This window comes from Spea bombifrons, chromosome 3, assembly GCF_027358695.1.
Source record: "Spea bombifrons isolate aSpeBom1 chromosome 3, aSpeBom1.2.pri, whole genome shotgun sequence".
Lineage (NCBI taxonomy): Eukaryota > Metazoa > Chordata > Amphibia > Anura > Pelobatidae > Spea > Spea bombifrons.
Window position 1 is genome coordinate 107,231,958 of NC_071089.1, and position 14,714 is coordinate 107,246,671.

A 14,714-nucleotide genomic window follows, 5' to 3' on the forward strand; every position below is an offset into this window, starting at 1 on the left:
TAGAACCCCTCCTGTGTCACACAGTTCTCCAAATTTGAATCCAGAAAGCCCGTGCTTCGTGCCTGGGACCACCTTTAGAGACTCTAGTTCTATGGGAGAGCCTGGGCCTCAAGCCACTGGTGACCTCCCCAACCACAGGGCAGGAGCCGAAGCTTCCCAGGCACGGTCAGAAGATCCCCTTCGTCAACGAGAACCCAGACACAGCACCAGGGTACGGCAGCCTCCTAGAGCCTTGGTTTACGATAGTGTAGGAGATCCCAGTTACGCGCCACTGACACAGGTAGCATCTAAAATGACCACTTTCCTACATGCTCTAGCGGACGTAGTAGATGTTAATCCTTCCTTGTTTTAGAGCAGTTTTCTAGATAGAATGTAATTTGTATTAGTTAGCACTGTTATTGTAGGATGGTATATGTTATGCTGCAAAATCTCAATTTCCTTTTAGCAAAGACTTGCCAGTGGAAGGCAAGTATTTTTCAAGGGGGAGCATGTAACCCCTCAAGGGATTTTAGTGACTGCTGCTGTGTCACTGACTCACCTGCAGTTCTTATGGAGTGACCAGCAGATGGCGAACTGCAAAGCACATGGATGAGGTGAAAAAGGGGCCATTGGAGTTTGGAGAAGAGAGTTGAGAGTTGGATGCCAGAGGTGAAGGACCCTTGCTGAGAGAGAAGGAGAGTGAGAGAGGCCTAGGACCAGAGGCCTGCTTGAAATCCATGCTCAGAGGAGAGTTGCAGCATCCTGACAGAATCTTCCAGCAGACAGAGATATAGAGCTGTTTGCAGCAGAGTTGGCAGTGAAGAAGTTAAAGGCTGAACTGCCCTGATTGCAGGTGGTAGAGTGGTAAGCCTAAAACCTCTCCCCCTGTCTCCACAACAGGGCACCCTGAATTTAGCCACACACCAATAAAAGCTTTTGATCTCCAGTCCCACTGACATACTGAAGTTCCAATACAATTCAACTCATACTGTGGAGTAAGTTACTCATGGGCCCCAACTGTGTTATGTGCACCAACTAAAGGTACCCAGCGGCCACTAGGGCGAAGATTAGGGTGGGCCGCAGTGATTGTTGTGGGTGGGTGAACCTTATATTGTATATTTCATTTCTGTATATTTTATTCTAATATATTTCATGTTTTTCTGTTGCATTTATGCATAGTGTTTTGCTGTGCAATACAAAGTTAATTTTAAGTTAGCCCTGTGTCAGTTTTATTAATCACTCGGCTATGTTCCCAGCGGGAGCTCATATCCATACCCTGGATGCTCCGTTGGGTGGAGGCACTGCCACAGTTATGTATCCCAACTCCCAGGTAGCGGAGGCTCAGGATTGGCCTGCAGAGCACAAAGAGGTAACTGGGATAAATGACCACAGAGATATTGGTGGGTCTACCCAAAAACCCGTTACAAATACATAAGGTTATTTGTGAGCTGATACAAGTGCAAGATGTAGTTAAGTTTATGGAAGATTACTTTCATAACACAAAAATAAACTAACATACAAGAGGACCCTACGACCTCTGTTACCCAAAGTAGAAGGCGCAACCAGTTTGCAGTAGAAGGCCTCAAAATTAAATCTAAGAGAAATGGGGAGAAAAAACCTTGGGAGAAATATGGTGCCCTCTTTCCCTATACTGTGAGATATCAAATAAAATAATGTTACTGTAAAATTAAAATAAAAAAAACAAGAAAAATGAGTAACTAATTTTCATTTTGCCTTGCTGGAGGATGTATGGCATCCTTCTTTGAGTATTGATCTCAATGCCCTCAACGGGCCATTGTCTAACATGGTTTATAAGTGTAAGCTGGACAGCTGACTAAAATGTAAACATATCTATAGATTTCGAATTGTTTTGGTTGTTGTGCATGATTTAAAAACCAAGAAAAAACTGCTTTAATCAATACAACAGTTTAGGGTTTTTAAGGTCATTGATTCACATATTTTAATTGATTCAGATATTTTAAAACATAAATAATACATGAAAGGATTCACAAAAGTAAAAAAAAAGTGTTTAAGGTCCACATTTTCATTTACGTGCCTTAGCGCTCATTACTTCACTTTGCACCTTTTTAGCTGTGGATTACTGCCATACTTTACTTACTCTTGCTTATTTTAATGGTTTTTTTTTTTTAATAATCTATTTTGTAGCTAATGTTATGCTTAAAACTGTGCTTTGCAGATAGGAAGTCTTTCTTGTTGGAGTAATGTGATAATTATAAGTGCCACCAGCAAAAATGAATTCCATGCAAAAGTACATGTTATTACTAAAAAATCCTGACACGTGGTTAAATCCCCCCCCCCAAAAAAAAACCATGGACAATGTAATGGTCTGTTGTTCAATGTAAAGTAGTTATAATGAGAATGATAAATCAACTTTCAACTAGCGGCCCACTAGGTGTGCCAGTTGGCCAGTCCAGGCCTGCATCCACAAGAAGAACCCATCGGTAGGTAGGCCTATTTTAACACACAAGACAGACCTACGGGGGTCATCTTGTGTGTATTTCCTCTGGTATGAAATTGTGTGAATCTTTTTTTTGAAAGTATTAATGTATATGCTCAAATTCCTCTGATGACATGGAATCTTCTGTCTTTGAGGAAAGTGTTTCATCTGAGCCATCTGTACGTAAAATAATTCTTCAGTTTGAGTGAAATGGCAATGGGTCTATAGTTGGAGAAGACCATGGGTCACTTCTGGGTATATACAGAGTTCAAAAGCTTACCTTTGTAACATTCTAAGGGAAATCATACACAATATACTGTATTCTATGTTGACAATACATGTTTTACCTTGAACCAAGGTGTCGGGAATTAATACACTGCCGTTATCCTTGCTCTGATGTTCCCTGTGGACTCTGAGGCTGATTGTTCCACCTGCAGCCTTTTCTGCAGAGGCATATTTAATCCTGTGGTTGTTTAAGCCTCTGTCCGTGATTCAGCATACATGTCCCTGGGCTATTGATCTGTTTATCAGTGTGATTTCAGACTGCAATTTCTATTTTCTGTCAACCTTTATCAGTTTTTTTTTGTGCAAAGCTTAAACCTGCCCGTGACCGTACTCCCAGATACATCTCTATCTAGTCACCCTTCATGTTTTTGCCTGTACTTGCACTTTTGTCTGCTTGGCCCTATATGCTTCCTACCCCTTTTCAACCTATTGAAAGTGTGAATTTTCATGTTTAATGTATATACGAATATAAATTAGTTTCATTTAGGGCTGCAACTAACGATTATTTTAATAATCGATTAGTTGGCCGATTATTTTTTCGATTAATCGATTAATCGGATAAAAAAATGCAATTTTTTTAAATTTAAAATAATGTACTAAAAAACGTACAATTTACACTTTCATCTCTTTATTGCAATGGCCTCTCTCTATTCACCTTCTTATTTTACTGACATAATAATAAAAGCTACAAGAACCCAAACACAGTGTTTCTCAAACTAGGTTTTAATACAAAGTTATTAGTAAATATTAATTCATATGTTAACTATTTTTCATATTTAATAAAAACTATGAGAAAAAAAGCCTTGTTTAAATATTTTTTATTTACCAAACTGCCCCCGGTTATGCACATCAGACCCCCAGCTTGCCACTCTGCCCCCATATATGCCTTATACCTCTTATATGCTAGATTCCACTGTGCTCCCTGATATGCCACTGTGCCCCTGATATGCCAGTGATATGCAACTGAGCCCCCTGATATACCTTTTACCCCCAGATGTTTTATGACCCCCTGATATGCCTAATATCAATATGCCTTATACCCCCTATATGCCCTGAAATTCATAATACCCCCCATACACCACTATAACTCACCCATACACAACTTTGGCTCCTCCCCCTCCCATACACCAGTCTGGCTCCTCCCCCTCCCATACACCACTCTGTCTCCTCCCCCTCCCATACACCAGTCTGGCTCCTCCCCCTCCCATACACCACTCTGGCGTATACAGTGGCGTATGGGAGGGGGAGGAGCCACAGTGGTGTATGGGAGGGTGGCTCCCATACACCCTTCTGACTCCTCCCCCCTCCCATACACCGCTCTGCCTCTCTACCCGGCTCCGTTACTGACAGTAACGGAGGCTGTCTGTGCGATGCAGACCCCCACCACTGTGAGTGTCTGCATCGCACAGACAGCCTCCGTTACTGCACTTCACTTACACTGTGGCTTCTATGAAGCTGCAGTGAAAGTCCTTGTCAGTAACGGAGCCGGGAAAGAGGCAGAGTGACGTATGGGAGGGGGAGGAGTCAGAGGGGTGTATGGGAGGGGGGAGGAGTCAGAGGGGTGTATGGGAGGGGGAGAGAGACGGAAGTGAGAGACCGGCCGACAGTGAGGGGAATCCAGGTCTCCTGCAGCGTTGCGGGGGATCTGGATTCCGGTGTTATAATCCGATCTCTGTTTGAGATCGGATTATTATAAGGAGAGGAGTTTTCAGAGCATTTGCTCTGAAAAAAACCTCTTTTTATAATCGATAAAAATCGATTCGATGAATCGATGATGAAATTCGTTGCCAACGATTTCCATAATCGATTTTTATCGATTTTATCGATTAGTTGTTTCAGCCCCAGTTTCATTAATTATTTTCTACTCCTAGCTTCCCAATCTCTACGCTACGAATGGCAGTAGGAAAATATTAAGATAACTCAATACACATTCTACAGATTCTATATCTACAAGAACTCAAAAGAAGGGGATAAAAAAACTACAATAATATAAACAGTGTTATAAAAGGCTCCCATACAAGGAATATACTGATGATGAAATTTCAATTGAGCTAACCAGTGTTTTCACAACAAATCTACTTTTATAAGTGTTCAAGGAAGTTCTGCAGCAAGTAATTTGTTTGACCAGAATATTGTAATGATTTAATCAAACATATACACACATCTAACACATAAGATTAATAAAAAAATATTTTTTAGGCAGTTATAAAGAAGTCTTTAGAAGAATGTGTGCATAAAATGGACAGTATGCACAAAAACCATATAGGAAATGGACTGAAAATAATTAATAGAGTTTCAATGAGAGTTGATGTGGCTACAGTAAAACACTTAAGTCTTAAAACAAGGCTACCTAGACACATGTGGGAAGTGGGTCATCAAATTACATGATACATGAGTTACGTGATGCTCAGAATGATACCGTCTAGCCAACCATCACGAGTATGGTAGCTGAAGCTGGAGTGGTGCATGTTCCCTGCTCTAGAACATTCACCTCAAATATGATGTTAGCTTGCAAGTTTGTATTGTAAAGAGCAAATAATCACATTTACTGGCTATATCATATATCTGTGAGATTTGGAACATATAGGTCAGTGTAAGCAAAATTAATTCATTTAAACTGCACTCGTATCAGAGCCTTTGCATCAGCGAAATTAGGTGGTCACCTCGAGTATCATATGTTTTCCTGTGCCATTAGCTAGTTAATGTTAAGTTTGTTTTGTTTTTTAAATATTTTTCATGCCATGGGCTAAGGCATCTGTCTCTGGCTATGCTGAACAGTCTGTCGGTTACATAAAGGACACGGCCAATCGTCACGTGGACACGATGATCACCAAAGAAGCAGAAAAAAGCTACAAGTGCAAATAATCAATGTTAAAACACATTAAATAAACTGTTAAGGTAAAAATCTCCAATATTCCCACTCCAAGGCCTTCGTGGAGGGCAATAGGTTCTGTCAATTGATTTAGGAGAGATCATTTCATCAACTAAACATTATCAGGCCTAACCATTGTGGATCTCTATTTTGTTTTATGAACCAATAAATATTCTAAAAGTTGACAGTACTATACAGCAGAGGTACACAACGTGAATTACTTCTACAGATATTATAAAAGAAGATAGACTACCAGGGCCAGGTGACTAAGGCAGCTAACCGCGGTGGATGGACCGGGGAGGAACAGCACTCACCTCATAAAATTATGATATATAGAAGTCAGTCTTGTACTACACAGGGGTGCAACGGAAGCCTCCACATTGTGTTGCCTCCACATTGTGTTGCTGACACTGACGTTATAGATCTATAACAGAGAAGTACATGTACTGGTGTTAGGGGGACAAAGGCGCTTTCTTACGTGGGGTCAAGGACCAGTCTTGTATACTTTAAAGATGTATTCATTATTTTACTCTAAAAAAGTAAAAAGTATGACCATACCTAAATTAACTATTTTGTCACCTGCTGTGCAAAATTGTATATACTTGCAAATGGATTTACAGTGTATTCGCAGTGTATCAAGCAATTCCACTTGTCTTCAAATAACGAACTGGCATGAAAGATGTAAATATAGAAAAACCTATTTACCGTATTTGCTCGATTATAAGACGACCCTGATTATAAGACGACCCCCCAAAATCTGAATATTAACTTAGGAAAAAAAGAAAAAGCCTGAATATAAGACGACCCCAAAGGAAAAAAGTTTTACCAGTAAATGTTAATTCATGTAAACTCTTTTTTTTAATAAAAGCTATGATTGAGAAAAAGATTTCTTTTGTTTTTATTTCTTGTATTTTCCAAACTGTCCCCCAGTTACGCACATCTGCCCCCAGGCTTGCCACTCCAATATGGCACTGTGGCCCATGATATGCCTCTTAACCCTCTATATGCCACTGTGCCCCATGGTATGCCTTTTGACCCCCTATGTGCCACTCTGCCTCCAGAAATGCCTTATACCCCTATATCCCATTCTGGCATTTAGGGGGTTAAAATGCATATTATGGGGCAGAGTGGCACATAGGGAGGTATAAGGCATTCCAGGAGGCAGAGTGGCATTAAGGGAGTTAAAAGGCATTGTATAGAGCACTCTGCCTCCAGAAATGCCTTATACCCCTATATGCCACTCTGGCATTTAGGGGGTTAAAAGGCATATTATGGGGCAGAGTGGCATATAGGGAGGTATAAGGCATTTCAGGAGGCAGAGTGCTCTATTAAATGCCCCCTTAACGCCACTCCAGAAATGCCCTATGCCCCCATTTAACACACACACACCCTATAACCCCATTTAACTAACACACTCTCTCTCTCCTCTCTCTCTCTCACCCCCTCTCTCTCTCACCCCCTCTCTCTCTCCCCCCCCCTCTCTCTCTCACCCCCCTTCCCCCGCTCTCCCCCCTCTCTTACCGGTGCTTCCAGCCGGGGCAGCGGGTTGACGTCGCCTTCTGCTGCAGCCGGAAGGAGGTGTGGCTAGCAGCGGGGGTTTGTATGCGTCCGTCGCGTATACTTTCCCCGACTCTGACAGTCGGGGAAGGTCTATGCGACGGACGCAGACAACCCCCGCTGCTAGCCACACCTCCTTCCGGCTGCAGCGGACGTTGTCTACGCGCATCGCGTAGACGTCAACCCGCTGCCCCGGCAACAAAGCAGGAAGCACCGGTAAGTGTGTGTATGGGGGGGGGGGTCGGGTGAGACAGGAGGATCCAGGTCCCCTGCAGCGGTGCGGGGGATCTGGATCTTAGTCTCCTAATCAGACCTCTATTTGAGGTCTGATTAGAAGACGACCCCGATTAGAAGACGAGGGGTATTTTTCAGAGCATTTGCTCTGAAAAAAACCTCGTCTTATAATCGAGCAAATACGGTATTACGGCTGAGATTTATCACTGCGAGACTATTGATTGCTTTTGCTCGAAGGTAGCATACTTATACATGGATAATGAGGTTGCTGTGTGCTTGTGTGTTTCTGCCTGCAGCTACAAGGGATTCATGCAATGGTTTGAAATCAGAAGCACTTGGATTTACCAACACAAACATTCGGCAAATTCCAGAAAATGCACTCTCTTTATGGGTACAAAAGAATCAAATATTTAACCCTTTAATCGTGATTACTGAGAGATGACTGCATTTATTTTCTTTCTTTTTATACTCAGATGATCAGTTACTTTGGCTGCCTGTATAACATTATTACGTCAACACTTTTGGCTTGAAATGTAATATAGTGGTTGCTGTGGTTTGCAACATGTTAACGAGTGTTGTATAAATCCTTAAAATAACTTTACTGACTGTACTATGCAAACTACATAGATCACAATTTGAATGGCTTAATGATTTCTTATTAGGGAAACTTTTCCTTGTAGATGAAACTGAAGGTGAGTTGTAGGTGAGATGAAGAATTTGAAAATACAGCTGTCACTATTCATAATGGAGGGCATTATGCCCTTTTCTGCAGAGGAACATGGGTTCCAGGGTTAGCCCTCTAGATGCAGATAATTTAATGAGATTAGATTTTTTTATGTCATCATTAGTGTTTAGTAAATAAATCCACATGTAACAGACCTGATCATATAAGTTGCTGAATAGTTTTTCTCTTTTAGATGATTGTATAGGGCAACAAAATACCACATATATATATATTTTTTGTTGGTTTTATATATATATATTTTATACTACAGAACAATTTTTATGTTTTTTTTATGTCTTTCTTTAACTGTAATTTCCTTCTTTGTCATTTGGTGCACTCACACAAATTATATATTTTATTTTTATTCAATTTGTTCACAAATAGGACTTTCTTTTGAAACCACATATATTCATATATGTAAGATATATATATTTGTTTAAATGTTCATTTGCTACTGCAAATGGGAATAATACCAAAAAATATATTGATTAACATGCCCTGATTTGGACAGCACCCTGTATGTTATATGAATTTCAATTATTTGAAAAATTATAAGTTGTAATATTTTTCTTTTTTTCCCTTTATGTTCATTGTTTTACCGTATCTAACCATATCAAATTCCCCACTAACTAATCACTTACCACACTAACTAAAAACAATGCATTTCATTTGCTCTAGAAGCAATCAAAAGCACTGGATGCAGGGGATCAGCTGTGGACCGATAGCTTGTGTCATGGTGTGGTCAGCAAAAGTGGTGACCCCACAATTGCAGTGTCATGGGAGCAATTTTAGCCAATGACCTACCAAGTACGTCACAGGTCCTGTAGGATCAAGTTTTGTCATACCTGGTACGCCATAAATCGCAAATAGGTTAATTTAATGATCTGATTTTAATTTTTTCTATGGGTAGTGCGAAAGTCAATTTACATAAGCTTAGCATTTGACTTGAAGCAAAACAGCAGTGACTAAGACCGCCTAGGTCTGTAGCCTAGTAACCATCCTACACACAGCCTCTGCCCTACCCAACACAGGAATTATGGGTAAGCGTGGTGGGCACAGCTTTATTTACATAACACAAGCCAGCACATAACAATGATGAAGAACCTGCCAGCTGACAGTTGACCCGGACAAGCAAATACACCAAACATTACCAAGTGCTTTTTGTCTAGGTACCATCAGCATCTCCCCGAGCCTCCCACCAGGTGTCTGATTTTCTAACTTATGACTAAAAAAAACACTTCTACAACAAGCAGCAACACACCAACCAAACACAATATGATGAATGGGGAGGGCGAGTGGGAGGCCGTTCTGCTGTCTGCTCCGCTGCCATACTGAAAGAGAAGAATCTCTTATGCTAATGTGTTCTATACCCCTCTATGAAACATTTTTACTTTATCTTCGCCTCGTCAGTTCCAGTTTAACTATTGGCCCCAGCAATGGAAAGAATCACCCCCCTTCATCTGTGCATATAACTATTTACAGTGTTTACTTTGAGGCAAAAAGTCCTACATGGTATCATACATTTTTTTATATTTATGATTCTGCCTCACAAGTTTCTTAATGTGATAGGACCCAAGAGCATGAGCATGCCTGTTCTAAAATGTTATCTGTGTCTGCTTTCGCTGTATAGCAAAGGCCCAACCACTACAGCGGTGTTATATCTAAATCAGAAATTTCTGAATGCTTTGTTTAATTGTAGTTGCGTGTGGTGTCCTGTTGGTGATGCTGTTGTACCAGTCTTCATAGATGCACATTACTGCTGCTTTGCTAAGTCACCATATTGATTAGTTATTGTACTGTAATGCATGTTTCTGTCTGGCTTCATATAACAGAGGATAGTATCAAAGCTCTTTCTTTTCAGGTATTGATTCACCATCGCTGTTTCTTGTTTCTTTTTGTCAAGTTAAATTTAAAAATACAAATGCTAATTCAAAAATCCATTGGTAATAGAATTTTTTTTAAATTTAATTTACCAAAAATGTATATATATATATGTGTGCTACAATATTTTAATATACTTGTTTGTATAAAATACAGATGAATCACCTTTTCATTTAACTTAAAAATGTTTCAAAGAAAATATTGTTCACGAAAAATACAAAGCAATTCTGGAAACATAAAAAAATAAAATGAGCTTATGTTTAGCTGCTTGACCTGCTAAAGAGGTCAAGTAATGGTTTGTCTAAGTGGAACAGCAGCTTTAAAATCCCATAGAGTTGTTACCAGATGTCTGGATCAACGGCACTCAGCACCCTAGCCTAACAGGCAACCTGTCATCAAGTTAGAAGGGGAGGTGCCAAGTGGCATTAAAGAGAATTTTACATAGAAATACTCTGCATAGCATCGGAAACAGTATTTGTTAACAACAGTATTTGTTGACAAGGATGGCAGCTTTTGGGCTGGGGCTGTATGTCAATATTTTGTTATTTGCCCTCATGTATGCCCTAATTTTTATTGTACTGTCCATGTTTGATTTTTTTGTTTTCTTTATATGATTTCTGACCCTCAAAATGGCACCAGTCAAGCTGGATCCCTGAAAATTTGTTTTTTGGTGGGGGAGGCAAGTTTTAGTTTTTGCCTTCCCTTGAAGACTTCAGTGATGCCTCCCGCAGGGCTTCTTATGAGTAATTTAGGTTTAAGTCTTTACAGCAGGAAAATGGTGCAGGCCAGATGGGAACTAGACAGTACTTATCTCTGGGTTTGACCAGGAGAAGCACTTGTTCTCTTGGTCTACACCTAAATCCCCCAGGTCGCAAAAACAGGGTCTTGACACTGCCCATTCCCCGCCCATTACGCACCCACTGACGTCCCCGAGACTGTCTCCGATGTCAGCGGGACTGACCAACAATGTCAGCAGGACATCAATGGGCAGTCCTGGCCGCATCCCTCAAGGTTAGGCTCCGAGTAGCCAAAGCCCACTTGTTCTCAGGTATACTTATCCGCCTTCAAAGTTAAATCCACCATCCTCACTGTAAATACATTAGATTTCTGCATTTGAGAGAGTGTAAGAAAGTTAGTGGCAATTACATTTTTTTCCGCATGGAAATAGCCCTCTGAATTTTGTCCGAACTGAAAGGACAGACAAGGAAATACGCTGTTGTTGTGCATAAGTCTAAAATACATGGAATTAGCATGTGTGATTATTATTTATAAAACTGCCACTGTGTTTTACAATACTGTACAACGAGAGAACAGATACAAGTGTAATTTGGCTTTGTATACTATATAACATAAAAATTAATTCATTGATAGTTTGTTGATGTCAAGGGAAACACCTGTTCTATGATGGATGATTTTCAGTGGAGGTCTGGCACCTTATGGCCTAGGGGGCAGGTAAGGCCAAGTGGCCCCTATTCGCCCCTTGGTAACTCACATACGGACTTTAACGCATATATTTACACATGCATACACACTCATGCTAACACACATACTTAGATATACTCACTAACACACACTTAAATACACACAGTCATTCTAACCTACACTTACACTCATGCTAACAGATACTTACACATACATGCTCACTCCCTCTCTAACCTCTCACACACATTCTTCTTTGCCCTCTATCTTGCAGCTTTGTTTATGGCCTTTAAGCACTGACTGTAATGATTATAATTGTACCATATCATACATAACTCATGTTAACAAAAGCTAGCACTAGCATATTTATTTCACCTTGTAGGAGACTTCAAATTTCATATGGGTATTCAACATCTAATTACACTAATTAATAGACTTGTGCATTCGTCTTCGGGCGAACATGAAAACGAGCACGAAGAGGCCGTTTTTTTGTTCGTTCCGAAGGAACGTAGAACAGAATACAGTGCCGGCAAACCGTAGGCGAAGACGAAGACTCACAATCACGAAGAATCGAAGATTCTTCGTGATCGTCTTCGTTTTTGCCGCGCAACCGCCAAAATTTCAAACAGGAGTGAGCTGATCCTCGTCTGTCCAATCAGCTCACTCTTGTGACGTAACGCTAAGGGTCTCGTCCAATGCCTGTGCTGCTGTTTTTTGAATTCTGAAGGCGCCTTTATAAGACCAGAGCTTGCCTGAGAGATCCATTCATTTTTCGCTGTGACTGCTTTGGCAACACTGCTGTGCTGCATCCGAGCGTTACAGAGAGAGATTGTTCTGTTCTGTGTGAGACTGGTAAGCCTTTCTCACAGTGTACTTCATCCTCACTTCAGTGCTACTTAATATAATTAATTTAATAATAATAATTTGATTAATTTAATTTTTTTAAAATTAATTTGTCATCAACTTTAGTGTAAGTGCTGTTGAGTTGACAGTGCACCCAGTGCCTCAGTGGCACTGGGGTGCCCTTGCCCTGGGCTGGCACTAGTGCCTATTGCCTGTCCTGCTTAAATAAATTAAATAGAATTTATAAATTACAATTTAATAGAATCTATAATTTAATAGTTCATTATAATATTATATATATATATATATTTGTCAGTCATATATATATATATACTATAGTATACTAGTGTAGAGTGTACTGTAGACATTCATCTACTAGTGTCTAATTTAAAATCAGTAATATTAATTAATATAATTAATAATTGAATTCATTATAAAATATATATATTTGTCAGTTATAGTTAGTAATAGTATACTAGTGTAGAGTGTACTGTAGACATTCAGAACATCTACTAGTGTCTAATCTAAAATCAGTAATATCAATAATTCTCTAATTCTTTCTTATCTTAATAGTTAATTAAATTAGCTATAAATAAAAGTAATAATATTAATTAATTACTACTAGCGTATAGTTCAGCTAATCTTATTAGTACTGGTGCTGCAGCTCTATAGTTTGTGCTTTGTTTTAGCAACAGTAAGAGACCAAGTCAATTTTTCTTAATTAATCTTTCATTTTATTTCATTTGTTTTGCTCACCTCAGTCCATCAGTGAAGTGAACTTGTTGGGCTAGTGAGTGCAGCCGCATAAGTGCTGTGTTTTTTTTTGATCAGCAAGCAGTGACGTTAACTGTTTTGCAAAGATTTTCTCATTTATTTTACATTTTATTTCAATTTTATTAAAAGTACCCTTAGTGTTTTGCTCACCTCAGTCCATCAGTGAAGTGAACTTGTTGGGCTAGTGAGTGCAGCAAGCAGTGAAGATAACTGTTTTGCTGTGACATTTTATTTTATTTCTAATTCTTTTCAAGAAAAATTGACTGTGACGAGCTGTACTAAGCAAAGCTTCAAGCTACTAGCTGTAGTACTAAAATAATTCTAATCTTCTTTAATCTTAATCTATAATATATTATAAATAATAATATTCTAATTCATAATCTATAATATAAGTAATTCTAATTCTAAATTCTAATTCATAATCTATATTCTTCTATCTATAATACATAATATATAAGTAAATTAGTTCTAATCTATTAATATTATATAACTTAATATTAATTAATAAATCATATACTGAATCTGATTTAACCTCACTTTAGCTTAGTGGGTTTGAGAGCGTCTGCCTAGAGGTAGACTTATAGTAAGGAAATATAGCTTTAGGCTAGCATAGTAGTAGGCTAAGCTCTTAGGCCCGTGTAAATTCAAATTAAAAATAAAATACTGCTAGTTATTAAATAGTTAATCTTGAGTTAATAATTTAAATAACTTTAGGATTTTGGCAGATTGCACACAGCACAGTGCAGTAGTGCATAGTTTTACTTTTTAAGCAGTAGCACTGAAGAGAACTTCCTCTAATTTTTTTGTCTTTAATTCGTTTTTCCTTTTTTTTATTTTTATTTTTTTATTTTTTTTTTATAGTTTTTTAAACACTACACTACACTACACTACACTACACTACACTACACACACAACACAAAATTTGAAATGGATCCTCCTTTTGGGACTAAGGAGGGACAAGCTCCATCTACCACCACCACCACCACCACCACCAGCACCACCACCAGCACCACCACCAGTTCTAAGATGCAGCCTTTGCGTCAGTCTAGTCGGCCAAGTAGGCCAAGCTCTCGCTTATCATTTGGGGAAGCATTGCTTGAAGGATCATCAAGTAAAGGAAAGGCACCAAAAGCAGGCAGTAGTAGTGCGGCTAGGCCCACAAGCTCTATGGTTTTTTACGGAAAGCCTAAAGCACCAGAAGCACGTTCAAAGTTAAAGGGTAGCACAAGTAGTACCAGCCCAGTGACTAAAAAGAAGTGCCTTTTGCCCCAAGCAGCATCTTCCCCATCCACCAGCAGCATGCAAGGTACCAAGCAGAGCCAAATTAGCAGCAAGACTCAGAGGGGTCCCAAACCAAAGCGATCTCATTCCTTTGTAGGGAAAACCACCACCACCACCCCCACCTCTACCGCCTCTACCACCACTAGTGCTGCGCCTACTGTTCCCACTGGTACCGCCACGCCATGTCCTCCTAGTACCTCTAGCAAGCCACCAAGTCCTTACAAAATTTTTGTAAAGACAGTTAGAGAGAGGGCTACACATAGTGGAACTCCACCTAGCGAGGTAGCAGAGGAGCCTGAGACTGAGAGGCCAAGTGCAGAGTCTATTCTTCCTGCTCGCACTACTACTAGTCACGAGTCTCACGACGATATCAGTCTTAGCTCCAGCCTAGCAGGAATTCCATTCGA